Consider the following 16,722-nt stretch of genomic DNA (forward strand, 5'->3'; position numbering starts at 1 on the left):
CACACACACACACACACACACACACACACGAGAAACCGTTAATGATCAACCCGCACATTTACAGTGTTTCACAGAGTACAAAGTACTCCTTCCTCCTCCTTCATCTGCTCTTCTCAGCAGGCTCACTGGGCAAGTGATTTTATTTTTTTTACCCTCTTCTACCAATGAGGAAATCAAGCTTCTAAAAGGACAAGCGACTTGCCTGAAGTGTTGCTCCTAATAAGTAGCAGCACCGGGACTAGAAATGTCTTTGTTCCTGTGGCTGCATTCCTGAGACCGTAGCAGACATACAGATATCCGCCATAAAGAAATATGGGGTCCCATCGACAAACATGAGACCCACAGCAGGATGCCAGAAGGAACTCTGGTCAGAAATGCCTCTCCCGAATCCATTTTCCTGACGCTTACCCCTGGGGGTGCACTCCTGAACGGGCAGGTGAGAGAGGGGTGAAGATGCCTGGAGGCCTGAAATTGAAGATTCTCTCTCCGTGCCTCTTGCTCTGACCAAGAGCTAATTTTTCTCTTCCTTAACCCTGGTTGGGGGAACAGTCACCACCCTAAGGCAGAGGAGAGAGCTCCCCAGGGAGGCAGTTGCCTTGCAAGAAATGATTGTCCAAGTGTCAACAACCTGCTGCTTCCCAGAGCCTCAGGGTCAGAGGCCAGAAGGGAACACAATGGCTTTCTGGAGCTGAAGGGTCCGGGGAGAGGGGCCTCTGGGATCTCTGGAATGTGAAGGCTCTGAATCCAGGCACCGGGGTCTCCTGTTTTTGCCCTTTTATATCCTTCCTCCCTCCACAAATCCCAGATACCACTAACCTGAAAAATAGTAGACGGAGCAAGGAAGGGGATTAGTAACAGCCTATATACACATGCATACACAAAAAAGTATTTCCCAAGAGAGGGCTGGCAAATCCCTCTCTGGCACACAAAATAAGTGTACCCCAAAGCAGCTTGAGCGTCTCTTCCTCCTGCTTCCAAACCTTCCCTGCCCACTCTCCCCACCAGAGTTGGGCTATCCATCTTGTCTGCACCCATCATGAAAGCCGCAGAGAGATCTCCTTTGTCTCTGCCTTATTCTTGTCTGCTGGCTGCTGAGGGCAAGTTATCTTCAGATGCTGGCACCTACACAAGTGGTTGGTTCTCAAATCCCACTGAATGAATGAGATTTGCAAAGGAATTACAGTTTGGGGAATCTCTTCCTTCTGAGACTTTCTACAGTCTAGAGGTTATGGATCTGGGATGGTTTAACCTGTGGAATCTGTCTCATTGGCCCCTTTGGATGACACTGAATAAGAAACCCTTAGATACCTCTCTTTCTCACTTCTGCCCATCGCCTAACACTGAACACTTAATTACTGAATATTTAATCAGTGAATGGACGAGTCTGTTTCCCTCATTATTTTCTCGATCATTCAAAACAATAGTGATAACTTGCTTTTGTACTGCATTCGTGGTGGTACCGTGCAGGGAGAGAGTAAGGCAGGTGCAAGATAAAAGAAGCCAAGAAAGACAAGGGCCCAAAAGAGCTGGGATGGGAGGCTATGCAGAGGGCACAGACTGGGGTGCACTGGCATTGCATTGCAGGGCACCCAGAAGCCAGAGCCCGTGACATGAAGCCACAGCAAGAGGAAACATTGCAGTGACATCGCCTTACATCTGAATCATGATTTACTGCTTGCAAAGACCCTATCCCATTCTAAGACCATTTTGGTCCTCACTTTCCTCAATGAGGTATAAAGGGCAGGTATGGTGTCCTAATTTTTCAGATAAGGAATCTGAGACTTGCAAAGGTTGAGTTACTCATCCAAGGCCCTTCAGCTGGCAAATAAAGAGCAAAAATCTGAAACCAGACAAGAACAGATTCTTCATTCCTGCTTCTAATCAGGAAGCTCCCTTTTCTGTTTTTAATTAACCATGCAATAAATGTTTACTGAATCACTACTTGAACTAACGCAGTAGTGAGGCCTAAGGCCGCAAGTTACATCAGTCTTCACCCTAACTCATGGAGTGGCAAAACAGCTAAGGGCTACAAGTGGTATACGTCTATGGTGCTGAAGACTGGAAGGAGGGTCAACTTTGAAAAGGGTATCATAGAGGACACAAATGAACTGAGAAGACTCTATTAATATCAGGCAGGCCAAGCTGGGTGTGGTGGCTCACGCCTGAAAACCCACCACTTTGGGAGGCCAAAGTGGGAGGATCACCTGAGGTCAGGAATTTGAGACAAGCCTGGCCAACATAGTGAAATCCTATCTCTACTAAAAATACAAAAATTAGCTGGGCATGGTGGTGCATGCATGTAATCCCAACACTGAGAGCCAAGGCTGGAGGATCACCTGAAGTCAGGAGTTCAAGGCCAGCCTGGTCAATACAGTGAACTCCTGTATCTACTAAAAATACAAAAATTAGCCAGGTGTGGTGGCACATGCCTGTAATGGCAGCTACTCAGGAGGCTGAGGCAGAAGAATCACTTGAACCCGGGAGGTAGAGGCTGCAATGAGCTGAGATCTCGCCATCACACCCCAGCCTGGGCAACAGAGCAAAACTCCACCTCAAAACAAACAAACAAACAAAAACAAACAGGCAGGTAAGATACATGAGAGTGTGGGGGTTAGCAGAAAATGCACAGAAGAGAAAAACAGCCAGAAGAGTCTGGGAAATTCTAAGTGGTTCAGTGTACACATATCATAGGATATGGCAGAAGATGAGGCCTGTGACTCTGATTGTGAGGAACCTTCTGGGCCATGCAGTAGAGTCTAATCTTATCCCATCTGGAAATTCTAAACCCTGGTTATACATAGGAATCTCCTGGGGAGCCTGAAAATACACGCATGTTTGAGCCCCATGCGAGAGATTCTGATTCATCTGGGTTGAGGTTGGAGCCTTTGCTTGCTAGTAATACATTGTTTTCATAAAGTTCCTCTAAATGATTTCACTGTGTAGCTAGGGTAAGACAATGAGGATCTTTTGAAGGATAAGAGACAGAGAGGCAAGAGCAGGTATGGGTGTTAGATGCCAAAGCCATCCTCACCTAGGATGTGATAGGCCAGGTACCCAAACCTTGGGCTGCAGCCATCAACTCTGCATTCACCCCTCCACTACCACCTTTGTCTGATAGGAATGAGGCAGTCATTCAAAGACAACAGGGCATGCCACCATCGTGGGGTCTCATGTGACAAACCTCTCAGTAGGGTCCACTCCCAGTGTCACTTGCCTTCAGCCAACAAGCTGCAGCCATCAAATCAAGGGCTCCTGAGAGATCAGGCAGAGAAGTAACATGGGGGAAATGCTATGTGCAGCAGCCATAGGTGTCTGGCCACAGCAGAGAGGATTTCAGGCAGACAAACGGAGGGGGACACCAAAAACATCACTCTTCAATTCCTCGCGCACGTGTATCACATCCAGTTGCCTTGTTTTGTTACTTATCTTCTTAGATATGTATGTTTTCCTCCCTAGCAATAGTTAGCTTTCCGAAAGCAGGGTTGGGCCCTGATTTTTCTATTTTGTAAAAATGTACAGAGTACTCAGAACAGCACAGCTGGTAGACAAAGTGAGGTTAGAGGAACTCCAGGCCATCAGCAACAGGCTTGCTACGAGGGATCCTCAGGCTCGTACAGAGCCCTAGTGCAGATCCTGACTCACAGTTGGCCAATGAAGGCTGCCTGGGGCAGAATCTCCTACTCTGGAGACTTCCGGGAAAAGGAAAGAGGAGCTGTTCTGGAGATGGCATGGAGTTGTGGATACAGGGACAGAAGAAGTGTTGTCTATGACCAGGGATTCCTGGGTTCTAGCCCACAGTGCATCTCTCTAGCCTGCTGTATGATCCCAGGAAAATCACAGAACCCCTCTGAAGCTCAGCATCATGCTCCCTAAAGCCCCTCGCAACAGATCTGCAGTCTAGGAGTCTACAGATTTTAGAATTCTAGGACCCCTAATTAGTTTCTCCCAATGTGAAAACACCCTGACACTGGGCTCAGTATATGTGAATCGTAATTCCAGCCCCTACTTTTGAAAGGTGGGCGATGTGGCACCATGACTCGGTACTGGATGAGTCAAGTCCTCTTTCTAAGTAGCGGCCAGGCCCCCTCTTGACATCCAGGAGCTTAAGATGTGGAGCCCAGTGGGTATCCCAGAACAAGGAATCTAAGCTAGGGAGCCATATGAGGTCAGCGGCCAAGACCTTGGCCTCTGGACCGCTTCTCTGGAGACAAGGAATCCCAAGCCATTTCAAAATAGAAAAACCCTTGGTTCTCATTCATTTGTCAAAAGTCTCAAGTGTGTTCCCCAGAGGAGAGCAGTCAGAGCGACTCTAGGACCCAAGGGGCAGCTTTCACATGCAGAGTCTCCCTCTTGTCAATTCCTGTAACTAAAATGAATATGGAAAAGATAATTACCTTTAAAACATACTTAATACTTGAACACATTATCTCTACCTGCAGAAAAAGAATGTTATCTGATGCGATCTTCCCCATAAGCTTAATCAAATTGCTATCTTAAAACTCTCTGGAGTCCTGTGAAACAGTAATAGAAAATCCGAGGCAGAGGCTGGAAGCATTTTATATTTGTTTGGTTGAGGGGAATGTGCAACCCATCTGACAATGCACACTTAACAGACAAAGTCATTTCCAATCTGTAATGGATCTTTTTCTAGTGGGGGCAGGGAATATTGCTTCTGACCCAAACCTGCAATCCCTCTGTTAGCTACCTTCTCCTAAGGTTCGAGAAGAAATTTTTTAAAAAATACCTTTGTCCTAATGCCTGCTTGGGGCTCATCAGCTCCAGGAAATCTTCCCTAGTTGGGCCTGGGATACTTAATGTATGGAGATGCTTAACTGGTTACTTAACTCTGGTTTTAACGTGGCAAATGGATTAATGCCTACAGTTTCCTTGGTCTTCCTAGCCCTAGGGCAGTGCCATTCGTTAAATTAGTATTGGAAATAAATTACCTGCCCAAATCCAGCTCAGGGCGAGTGGCCACTTGCAAGCCTAGAGAAAACCAAAACAGGAACAATTTCTAAGAAGATTGAGTGTGAGGACTGGATAAGTTCCCAGCATCTCAAGCTTGCCTGGAATGGCCAAGTAAACAGCTACTGCAAAACTGCTTGGCAGACTCAGTTTATCTTGTTGACAGAAGCAGCAATAGGTGAGAGGTGGTAATGAGCTGCATCTCTGTTAGCCACTTCTCCTGCCTGCAGCCCCTGGAAGGTCCTCTGGATATAGGGTCTGGTCTCTGGTGCACAAGTAAGGAACATCAGGGCTTATGGGGAAAAAAATAAATGGGTGTAGGGAGAACACTGGGAAACCATTAAAATGATCATCAAGGCTGGGCACGGTGGCTCACGCCTGTAATCCCAGCACTTTGGGAGGTCAAGGCAGGCAAATCACCTGAGGTCGGAAGTTCAAGACCAGCCTGGCCAACATGGTGGAACCCTGTCTCTACTAAAAATACAAAAAATTAGCTGGGTGTGGTGGCGCATGCCTGTAATCCCAGCTATTTGGGAGGCTGAGGCAGGAGAATCGCTTGAACCTAGGAGGCAGAGGTTGCAGTAAGCCAAGATTAAACCATTGCACTCCAGCCTGGGTAACAAGAGTGAGACTCCATCTCAAAAAAAAAAGATCATCAAGATGTAGGTCTGTTGGTAGGCAAATCACAGATTACAAAACAGCATGCACTGAGTATCACAGCCCCATTTATGATTAAAAGAAAAATGGGACTGGGTGTGGTGGCTCATGCCGGTAATCCCAACATTTTGGGAGGCTGAGATGGGTGGATCACCTGAAGTCAGGAGTTCAAGACCAGCCTGGCCAACATGGTAAAACCCCATCAAATTACCCCATCAAATACAAAAATTAGCTGGGCATGGTGGCACGCGCCTGTAGTCCCAGCTACTCGGGAGGCTGAGGCAGGAGAATTGCTTCAACCCAGGAGGCAGAGGTTGCAGTGAGCCAAGATCGCGCCACTGCACTCCAGCCTAGGTAACAAAAGCAAAACTCCATCTCAAAAAAAAAAAAAAAAAAAAAAAAAGAAATCTACACAGAAGGCAACTACCTCGTCTCCTCCTGACCTTGTAGATGTCAGACTCACTCCTTCAACAGATCAGAGTCCTGGCCTGATCCTTCCTTCCTGTTTCTGAAAATGGAGGAATGGGGAGGGCAAGGAGGCATCCCAGAGCCACCCCTACTCCCTGCTGCCTTCTGTGAATAGATGATTCCAAAGGTGCCACAGTCTCCTGCATCATCTGAATGGTTTCTATGATGCAAAGTGTTAGCTAGACAGTCCTGTGATGCTGCAGATATAGGAGATCGGGTTAAGTCTGTAAGAACCAACAACATACCAGAAAGTTGTATTTTATTTTGAAATATAATTCACGTACCATAAAATTCCACCCATTTAATGTTTTGTTGCTGTTGTTGTGGGGGGTTTTTAACGGGCAGGGTCTTGCTGTGTTGCCCAGCCCAGAGTACAGTGGTGCCATCAAAGCTCATTGCAGTCTCAAGCTCCTGGGCTCAAGTGATCCTTCTGCCTCAACCTCCCAAAGCATAAGCCCCTGTGCCTGGCCCTTTTATTGGTTTTTGAGACAGAGTCTTGCTCTGTCACCAGGTGCCAGGCTGGAGTGCAGTGGTGCGATCTCGGCCCACTGCAACCTCCACCTCCCAGGTTCAAGCAATTCTCCTGCCTCAGCCTCCCAAGTAGCTGGGACTACAGGCATGTGCCACCACGCCCAGCTAATTTTTGTATTTTTTTAGTAGAGACAGGGTTTCACTATGTTGGCCAGGGTGGTCTTGATCTCTTGACCTCGTGATCCACCTGCCTCAGCCTCCCAAAGTGCTGGGATTACAGGCGTGAGCCACTGCGCCCAGCCCTTTTTATTGGTTTTTAATGTATTCACAAAGCTGAATACCATCACCACCACTATCTAATTTCAGAATATCTCAACACCCCAAAAAGGAACCACAGGCCCATTAGTAGTCACTTCCCATTCCCCACCCCCCCGCAAAGCCTGTGGCACCCACTAATCTACTACCTGTCTAGATCTCCCTGTGCTGAACATTTCACATAAATGGAATCAGACAGTTTGTGGCCTTTCATGCCTGACTTTTTTCACTTAGCACAATATTTCCAAAGTGCATCCATGCTGTAACATGTATCAATATTTTACTATTTTTTATGGCCAAATTATAGTCCTGGGATGGATATACGACATTTTGTATATCCATGCATCAGCTGATAAGACAGTTGGGTAGTTTCCACTCTTTGGCTACTGTGAACAACGCTGCTATGAACGTTCATGAGTAAGCTTTTATGTGGACACATTTTCATTTCTCTTGGGTTGGAAGTTACTTTTTGAAAATAAATTCTTGTTATTAGGTTGTCACTTGTCTGTCTCCCACATTAAAAACCAAACAGCACAGGATTTTAAAAATATAGTTTTAAAAAAAAATGACACTTCCAACTACTTGGATTCCAAGTAAGTGATACCTGCCTGTCCTTACCACACTCCAATCTCATGCAAACACTTTTACTGCATCCCCTCTGCCCCCTCACCCTGGGGCTCTGCAGGACCCCATCCTTAACCCACAGACCTCATCCACCCAAATTATGCCTCTAAGCAGGAATCTGCACTGCAGCATATGAAATATTTAAGCTGCTTTTCTAAATATATACATTATTTAGCCTACAGTCTATAAAATATTTATATTGTCTCTCCCACCCCTAAATATCTGCATTATTTACAGTACAGTTGGGGAAACACTGCCTTGTATATTTTTTTCCTATTCCCTGTGTCGCTGGGGTACACACAGATTGGAGAGAGGCAATAGTCACAGTTCTCTTGCCCAGGTCACACAGAAGGCCCTGGGAATGCAGGAGATAACAGTGTCCAAAGCCAGATGGACAGCACTGTAGTCATCTCTGTGACCTCGTGGTACCACGGGAGCAGGGAGCAGTGTTTACCCTGTTATTTCTGGAGAGCAGTTTTGTATTGTAAGCTCAGTGCCCACTGCTGTTGATATTTAATTGCTCCCCAGGTCTCCTACATGGGGAGTCACTCCCACTTCCAGCCGAGTTCATTCTTATTTGTGGCTTCTGTCACCCCCTCCAGGTGTGACCTCAGTCCTCAGGTTGGTGTAAGGAAAAGTTCTCTTCTTGTTCACTTTCTCTGCCAGGCCCATAGTGAACAGGACAGCAGCCCTGGCCTCTGAGTGCTGGCACAGGCCCATTCCCCTGTGCTGTATTCTCCATGTGGCGGTTATCTGTTCTAACAGTGGGAAACTGAGGCACTGGCCAGTGTGGCTGAGATACTGATGCCCATGAGCTCTCCCAAAACTCATTTACTTGTATGTGCAGGCTTTTCTTTTTACAATTCCACCTTCCATAACAGAATGAGACTCAAAGGTGATATTTTTCTTATTTGTAAAGTGGCTTTCATTTTTAAAAATTATGTAAGTGATACGTACTTGTAAATGTACTTATTACTCAAAAACAAATAAAGCAGAAAGCAAAACACCTTTGCCCTATAATCCCACTTCTGAAGATAATCACTGTTAACAGATATAGAGCTTTGTAGACTCTTCCAGGATGGCTTTAGTATTGTATACAAAATGGGACCACACTATATAACCTGTTTTCTCTAACCAGCTTTTATCATGCAAAATATCATAGACGTCTTTCCATATCATCATTAATAGGTTCCCTACCTTTGGACATTTAGGTCATTCTCATTGCTTTGTAATTACAAATAATGTTGCAATCAGCATCCCTAAGGAAAGTTTAGAAAATTTGGTATGTAAAGGCCAAAGTAGGGGATGAAATGCCAGGGGTTTCTGAGCATTTGCCACATTGTCTCAGGGCCTTGCTGATAACAGACCCTACTGCCACTGTGGTTGGCAGCTGAGACACTGGTTCCCAGACTCCTCAGAGAGCAACTCTGGGCCCGGCTTGGTGGTACACACCTCCTTAACTTAGACATCTCGGATGAAATGCCAAGAGGGTGCAATGAACTCTCTCCTCTCCTGGCTGTCTAACTCAGGAGAGGTTGTCTTTTCCTCCTCCTCCTCCCCTACCTCCACTCCCCTTGGGTACCTCTACTTACCCTGCCTCTGTTTTGAATCTCTAAAATAATGTGACAAGTTAATGATGGTACAATTATCTAAATGTTTAACAGACATGTTATCTAAGTGAGTCGGATTGAGATTCCATCCCGCTGACAATAAACATCAATGGCGGAGCAGAAAGCGATAGGCAAATTATAGCAAACCCCGCAATTTCAATGCTATTAACTTTGGAGGAATAACAGCCTTGAGGCCTGTAAACTCTGAATAAAATAGGCCCTTGTGTTTGTCCAACTATTGAATCAAAATGCTACCAACATCCTAGAAAAAACAAGGCGATTTATGGCCTTTCAAGTTTCAGTTACACATTGGTTTTTATTAACTCCTTTCTGTCATCAGGCAGCCGCAGTGTCACTAAGGAGAAGGGCGAGAAGTCAGAGAGGAGAGACAGGAGTGGACAGTGGGAGACAGGGGGATAAAGGAGAAGCTTGGGGTGCTGAGCATGGGCGTGAGGGGCGGTGAGTGCAAACCTGAGATCAAGAACTGAGGTTGATAATCAGGACTCGGATGTGGGGACACTTGTGAGTGAAGGGGCAACTCAGACCAGTAAGGAAGGTGGGTCCCGCCAGATCACCCCGAGGAACACCAACCTGGAATCCCAGCCCTGCCACTGGCTGAGTCATATTGTTTAAGCCTCTCTGAGCCTGTGATTCCGCATCAGTGACGCAGACAGTGGCATCCTGATGACTATACTGGATTATACATAAAAAGCAACAGTGCTGGGCACAGACCAAACTCTGAATAACAGTCCTCAAAGATCAGACTCTGTCATTCCGCTCCAATTTCTAGAACAGTTTTTAAGAGGCAAAAGATCTTCATCTTTCATCCCTTCTTCAGACACAGTAGGTATTTAATACACTGTTACTGAATCAGCTACTAAATAAAATGGAGGAATTCTTGTCTACTGGCAAGGGACAGAAACTGCAGGCCTCTAAAAATAACAGCAGCAAGCAGCTGCCGCATATGCATATATCAGTGCTCCTTCCCAGGGCTCAGGGCTTCACATGTACGATTTTATGTGGTTCTTACAGCAGTCATTGATTATTAATCATAGTTTACAAATGTGAAAAACTAAGGCTGAGAAAAACACAGACCATCAATGCAAGATCAGAATCTTAGGCTGTCCTTGGAACCCCAGAACCCCTAAATAGCCATTTTTCTTGCCCAATTCCCACACTCTACCTTTGAGAGAAGCAAGGAAACGAAGTCATTTGTCCCATAAAAAGCAAGTCCAACGCAGAGCCAGGAAAATAACCTAGTTCTCCTTCTCCTAATTCACTATTGCTTCCAAACATCATGCTGCCCCCACATCCCCAATGATAATTTGCAATCACATTTCCGCTAGGGTAGGAGGCCAGGGAAGAGCAAGGCCTGTGTCCGGCCCACTGCTCAGCATCCATGTCCGGCACCCCAGTCCCAAGGACCGGTGGCATCCGTGTCCAGCTCCCCCATCCCAGGGCCCAGCATCTGTGTCCTGAGGACCAGTGGCATCTGTGTTCAGCTCCCCCATCCCAGGGTCCAGCATCCATGTCTGGCTCTCCCGTCCCGAGGCCCAGGGTCCAGGTCCAGCTACCCTGTCCCAGGGCCCAGCGGCATCCATGTCTAGTATCCCTGTCCCGGGCCCACCATCCATATCCAGCATCCCCATACCGGGGGGGCCCAGAAGCATCCATGTCCGGCACGCCTGTCTGGGGACCTAGCATCCATGTCCAGCACGCCCGTCCCAGGACCCAGCACCCATGTCCGGCATCCCCATCCCCGGTCCCAACATCCATATTCAGCATCCTCATCCCAGAGCCCAGCAGCATCCATGTCCAGCATCTCTGTCCAGGGGTCAAACATCCACGTCCAGCATCCCTGGCCATTATCCCCGTCCTGGGGCCCAGCATCCATGTCCAACATCCCTGTTCCAGGACCCAGCATCCATATCTGGCATCAAGTGACACTCAAGATATCTGTGGAGGGAATGAGCTTCAGCCCTTTACATATATATATATTTGGGACAGAGTCTTACTCTGTCGCCAGGCTGGAGTGCAGTGGCACAATCTTGGCTCTTGGCTCACTGCAACCTTCGCCTCCTGCGTTCAAGCTATTCTCCTGCTTCAGCCTGCCAAGTAGCTGGGACTAGAGGTGCACGCCACCATGCATGGCTAATTTTTGTATTTTTAGTAGACACAGGGTTTCACTTTGTTGGTCAGGATGGTCTCAATCTCTTGACCTCGTGATCCATCCGCCTCGGCCTCCCAAAGTGCTGGGATTATAGGCGTGAGCTACCGTGCCTGGCCGCTTCAGCCCTTTCTAATCCAAACCTGCCTTGCATCAATTCTCCTTCTCCTATCCTAAAACAGCCAAACACCACTGATCCCCTCAAATCGTTGTCCAAAGCAGTGATGCTTCATATAAAATGTGCTGGGATGATGAAGGGACAGAGTACAAAGGACTTTCAGGGCAGTGAAATGGCTTTTCTGTATGACATGACAATGGTGGATACGTGTCCTTACACGTCTGTCCAAATCCACAGACTTACACCACCAGGAGTGAACCCTCATGTGAACTGTGGGTCCTAGGTGACAATGAGGTTCCAGTGTAGGTTCACTGATTGTAACAAATGTACCACCCATGCGGTGTGGGATGCTGATGGTGGGGGAGGCTGTGCACTTGCATGTGAGGACGGGTACTATGGGAACTCTATACTTTCCATTCCATTTTGTTATAACCTGAAGCTACTCTAAAAAAAAAAGTTTATTAATTTAAAAAATTGTATCAAGGGCCCCTCCAGAAGGTGGCCAGAAGGGCCCTGGGAGCCAGTAGGGTAAACAGTGGAGAGAAAGAAAGGCTGGTCTGGGCCAGCAGGAGACGGCTGGGTCGTCCCTCTCTACTCTACAGCAAGCAGCTCCAGCACGGCCGAGAGCCCTGTGCTTGGAAAATAAAACTCTATATTAGGCATCAAACATGCCTTTATAGTAACAGCATGAAATTAGGTCAAGAGTAAATCTATGCTGGGGCACTGACTGTACAAACAGCAGCACATGACCCTCCTCCCAAAGTGCCTATGACGTTCCGCGGCCGTTCTTGAGCCTGAGCTTTCTCATGTTAAATTCCTTGGCACAGATCGTGAAATGCTATACAAATCACCTCTGATATTTATAAAAGTCAAATGCTATTATGTTTTCAATGGGGAGGTCACAGCAAACCACATGGAGTCCGCCTGTCCCTCTGATGACTCACTGGCCTGTCCTCCCCATACCCTCCACCTTGAGCTGAGGTTTTCAGGTTCCTTTTTTCTTTTTTTTTTTTTCATGTAAAGTTTAAGTAGATTAAGTTATTTTTCATCATCTGGCCCCCTCCCAGCTCCTCTGGGACTGGCCACTAGGAGGCTGTTCTTGAGAGGAGGAGCCAGAACAGCTGCTAGTTTTCCTATCATGACAGGACTCCTTGGTGCCCAGCACTGCCCCGCGTGCAAGCTCAGGGCAGGAGGGGGCAAGACCAGCAGCCATCCTGAGGGGAGGAGCATTGCTGCTCACCCTTTTAAACCCTCTGCCTTGCCTGCTACTCCTGCCTACCCTCTGCCCCCACCATGATCACCCACTACAGAAAATTCTCCAAACAAGGACTCCATTTTCTACACTGAAGCTCAGAGCCAGGGACTGTCCCTGAAGCTTCCTCCAAGTATTATTAACATATTAGGAGTGAGAGAGGGGCCAGGGCAAGCAGGCAGCCAACATCAAGGTTGGAGATACAGTTCTGCACCTCCAAAGGGGAGGCTACACAGTGCTGAGAGAGAGAGAGAGAGAGAGAGCGAGAGAGAGAGAGAGAGAGAGAGAGAGAATATGCCTCCTAACCTCCTTCTCACTGAAACAAAGAGGACCCTTTGGGGGGGGTTCCCTCCAATGCCCACTCTCTACTAGAAGGGAAGAGCAGAGTCTGCAGCATGGACCCTCAGCCGCCAGGTGTGCTGTTTCTGGACTGCTAGACTCTAGCAGCCAACACACAGTGGATGAGAACCAGCATCTCAGCATTCGCATCTGGCTGAGTGGCTTCCCCTGTGACGCAGTAATGTGGAAACTAAGCAACTTTTTCTAGGCCAGTAACAGAAAGTACTTATTTTGTAGTCACAGTGGGGAGAAGCTTGGGCTGGACTTGTGGGGCCTAATTCTAGTTTGGATTGTTTGTTCTTAACTGACCCCCTTTTTCAAATAGGGGCTTTGATCCCCTGATCTGCACATGAGAGCTGATGCCCAGGCCCCCATGGGAAGGGAAGACAATGCTAAAATGTGGGCTCTGGGGTGCAGGAGCCCTAGGCACACATTTAAGTCCTGCCCCAGACTGGTCTTCCTTAACCTTTCTGGGTTTCAGTTTTCTCTGGCAAAGATTAGGGAGAGAAAAAGGTCTATATTTTTGGACTAAAGACTTAATAAAATAATAATTCAAAAGTATCCAAAAGGGTACAGCTATTGAATTATCTGTACCTAAGGCAAGTTCAACCTACATGTTCATTTCCTTCACAACACCGTAACCTTCAGGAAGGCAGGGCCCAAGTTCTGTTCACCATTATGTATTAAGTCCACAAACCTGGCAAACAGTACGTACTTAGAAACTCAGAGAATGAGGAAATGAAAGAACTACAGGATAAGCCAGCTGCACAGGCCATTCTGCATGCCTATTCTACATAGGCAAACCTGAGTCACTAACCTGGCAGACCTTGCAGAGCAGGTTGAGGGCTGGGGGAGAGAGCTGAATTGCTCCAGGGTAAGTCTAGGGTCTAGTTCAACCTAGTACCCTGGGCCTGCAGAGGGTGCCCTTGAGCTTCCCAGCCTCAGAACTTAAACCTAGGAATGACTTTAGCTATCTTTTGTCTGCCTCTCTGACTCTTTTTTCTTACTGGGGAAAGGTGGGACGAGATGAAAGATTCTATTCAAAGAGGTCAACAGAGAGAATACCCAGATTCCTGCTAATAGCAGACATGGTTCAGGACCCCACTGGGAATTCAAAATTCCTGAGCATTTGAGGGCACCAGTCACTGAGGCCTCCTCTAAGATGTGGAAGGGCATAGGCCTGGTGCTTCTGGAGGCTGGTACACCTGCTTCGTCTCCATTCAAGTTTTGCGGCCTGTCTGGCCTGGATTTACACATCACCTGTTTAGATATGAACAGAGTGGTTCTTTTGGGAAGCTCTGGGCATTCCAGGCCTCAGGGCCTTAAGATCTACCAAATCTGCTCCACAAGACTGCTCAAAGTGTGGAGCTTCAATATGCCCTCACTTCTCTCAGCTGCACTGAGAGAGCCCCAGTGGCTCTAGCTCAGTAGGCACACTGCAAATGTCCTCTTGGCCAGAGAACAGTCAGCGATCCTGGAAGACCCCATCACGACCTTGGAAAAAGCAGGTGTATGCTGTTCCTGTTCCTCCACCACCCTCCTCATTGACTTGGCCCTTCCCCATCACCTACCCAGTGGGGGAAATGCATGTTCTCAGAGGTCTCTGAGGAAGACCAGGATGATGCAAGGAGAGGAACTGCCGCCTCCATTTCCTGAGCACTTACTCCATGCGAGGCCTATGTTGAAATCATCCAGTCTGTGATGGGGCTGGAATTTGAATCTAGATTGTCTGACACCAGATCCCAAGTTCTGGGTCACTACTCTGCACCAAATACCGTCCACTTGACACTCTGACTTTCGGCTTCATGGGGTTCCTCTTCCCTGTAATCTGCACGACAAACCTGCGACACCCTGTTAGGGCTCTAGCTCGCCTAGCCCTAGCGAGTAATGTCCTCTAGAGACCATCACATGCACTTCTCTGCCTTCAGGCAGGTCTCTCGTCCCCAGGCAGTCATTTGCCCATCCCCTTTCCTGCTCCCTGACTCCCTCAGTCTCTCTGGCCAGACCCACACAGGCCAGCCTTGGCCCCAAATCCCTCAAATTCAAATTACAAATAGGTGGCTGCTCAGGGTTCCCTACAGATGGACGGAAAGAGTTGAAGGTTTCTGCAGGTCACCCTCATGGCCTCCTCATTCAGACCTCCCATTTTCTCCCGAGGGCATGCCGAAGACTGCCTCAGCCTCCTACCCCAGAGCTCAGCAGCCAAGTTATCTCGCTGCCCTCTAATTAACACCACCGGATCCTGTCTGTTGCCCCCAGGCCTATTCAAGTCCCAAATGGGGATGTACAGTGGCTTGAACAACATTATGATTTGTAAAACCTACTCCTAATTAGTTTGACTTTGAATAAAGAGGGTAATTATTTTTAAATTTATTAACTGCTGCCTGGCCAGAGAAGTTTCCAGATCAAATGACATGGAGAAGCTATTTCTGCTCAGTGATGCAGCAATTTATATTACTGATCGGTCATTAAAACCTCTGGCACAAAACCACTTGTGTTTCCTGAGCCAAGATAGTGTCCGTGTGTCAAATTTCAAACCCAGAGTATAAATTAAGCCATTAATGGTATTTATCAGTTTATCTGGACTTAAATAACTACTTACTAATTTAAGACGTTCTGATATAGAAGCCAGGTGGTGCGCTGGGTGTGCGTGTGGGTGTGCACGTGTGTGTATGTGTGTTTTCTCACTTTTATTTTACTGAACAGTGTAAAAAAAATTCTGATGTGTAAATGAAGTACAAGCATCTCGGGAACTGCCTAGCTGTTAATTCCTCACTGCTCTGCAACCCAAACATTTTGGAAGCAGCAGTGTTTTGCAATATGTATTTGTCATAATATAAAAGGTGTAAAATGATCTCTGTTTATCTCCTCAAAGTCTTCGTTGTACCAAAACAGAAAACTGAATGTGACAACAAAGCCTGAGCCCAGCCCAGCCGTAAGCATGGCCTCCTAGAACACCAGCTTGAGCTTGTCAAGATCTTGAGGGCAGGGGGCAAGGAGGGGTCACACACACCAGGACAGACATCCAGGTCAAGTAGGGTCAAAAGGGTGAGATGTGAAGATGTCATTCTCTTGGATTGACTGGAATTTGAAATCATTTCCATTAAATTCATTTTCCAGTTTCAAGAATATCTGTACGACACCATAACCACCTGTGCTATGCAAAGCCGCACGTGAGCTCCATGAACTCCCACATGGCAGCCTTGGATATGAAACTGATCTAATTCAGGCAAACTGTATCCTACTCCAGGAGGACGATTAGAGGCTTCTACATCAGGGTATCGGGGCTTCTTAGTGAAATGGGACACAGGGATCCAAAAGGGCTCTTTCCATGCAGGGCCATGAGCTCACTGACCTCTAAACAGGATCACCCTGAACCATTCAGCCCACAGACTCCTGTTCAAGACTCGGTCAACGCGAAGGCAGCTGGGGAGTAGTAGAAAGAGTACTTGAGTTGGAGTTGGGTCAAGTTCCAGTTCTCCACTTCCTAGTGGGTAGTATCTAGGCCCCCATGTTCTCATCTGTTAAATGGGTATAACAGAGAAAAGTGTTTTATAAACTAAGGTAGCAAAAATATCAAGTGGCACTGGCATTATTTTACTGTCCCAGGGCCTCCATTCCTTCTCTTTTTCAGAGCTCTTCCAACAATACCTGGCCTCCTACTTGGTTTTTCCCACTCCAAGAGCTTTAGTGGTATTTTCAGCATTCCCTGACATCAGGCATCTCCCTTCCTCCT

At 47.2% G+C, this 16,722-nt stretch overlaps 1 protein-coding gene and 1 long non-coding RNA gene across 5 annotated transcripts in view; one reads left to right on the plus strand and one right to left on the minus strand.

The window, feature by feature from the left end:
- The window catches only part of LOC116556265, a 19,466-nt gene extending 15,907 nt beyond the window's left edge, over positions 1 to 3,559 (plus strand). Inside the window, exon 3 of the long non-coding RNA XR_004270915.1 lies at positions 3,467 to 3,559. This is a non-coding gene — a long non-coding RNA (uncharacterized LOC116556265). The remainder of the gene's footprint in view (positions 1 to 3,466) is intronic.
- The window catches only part of ZBTB16 (zinc finger and BTB domain containing 16), a 199,985-nt gene that overhangs the window by 48,050 nt on the left and 135,213 nt on the right, over positions 1 to 16,722 (minus strand). The window lies entirely within an intron of this gene.

Source organism: Sapajus apella, unplaced genomic scaffold (genome assembly GCF_009761245.1).
Source record: "Sapajus apella isolate SASKATOON/1434 unplaced genomic scaffold, GSC_monkey_1.0 scaffold16, whole genome shotgun sequence".
Lineage (NCBI taxonomy): Eukaryota > Metazoa > Chordata > Mammalia > Primates > Cebidae > Sapajus > Sapajus apella.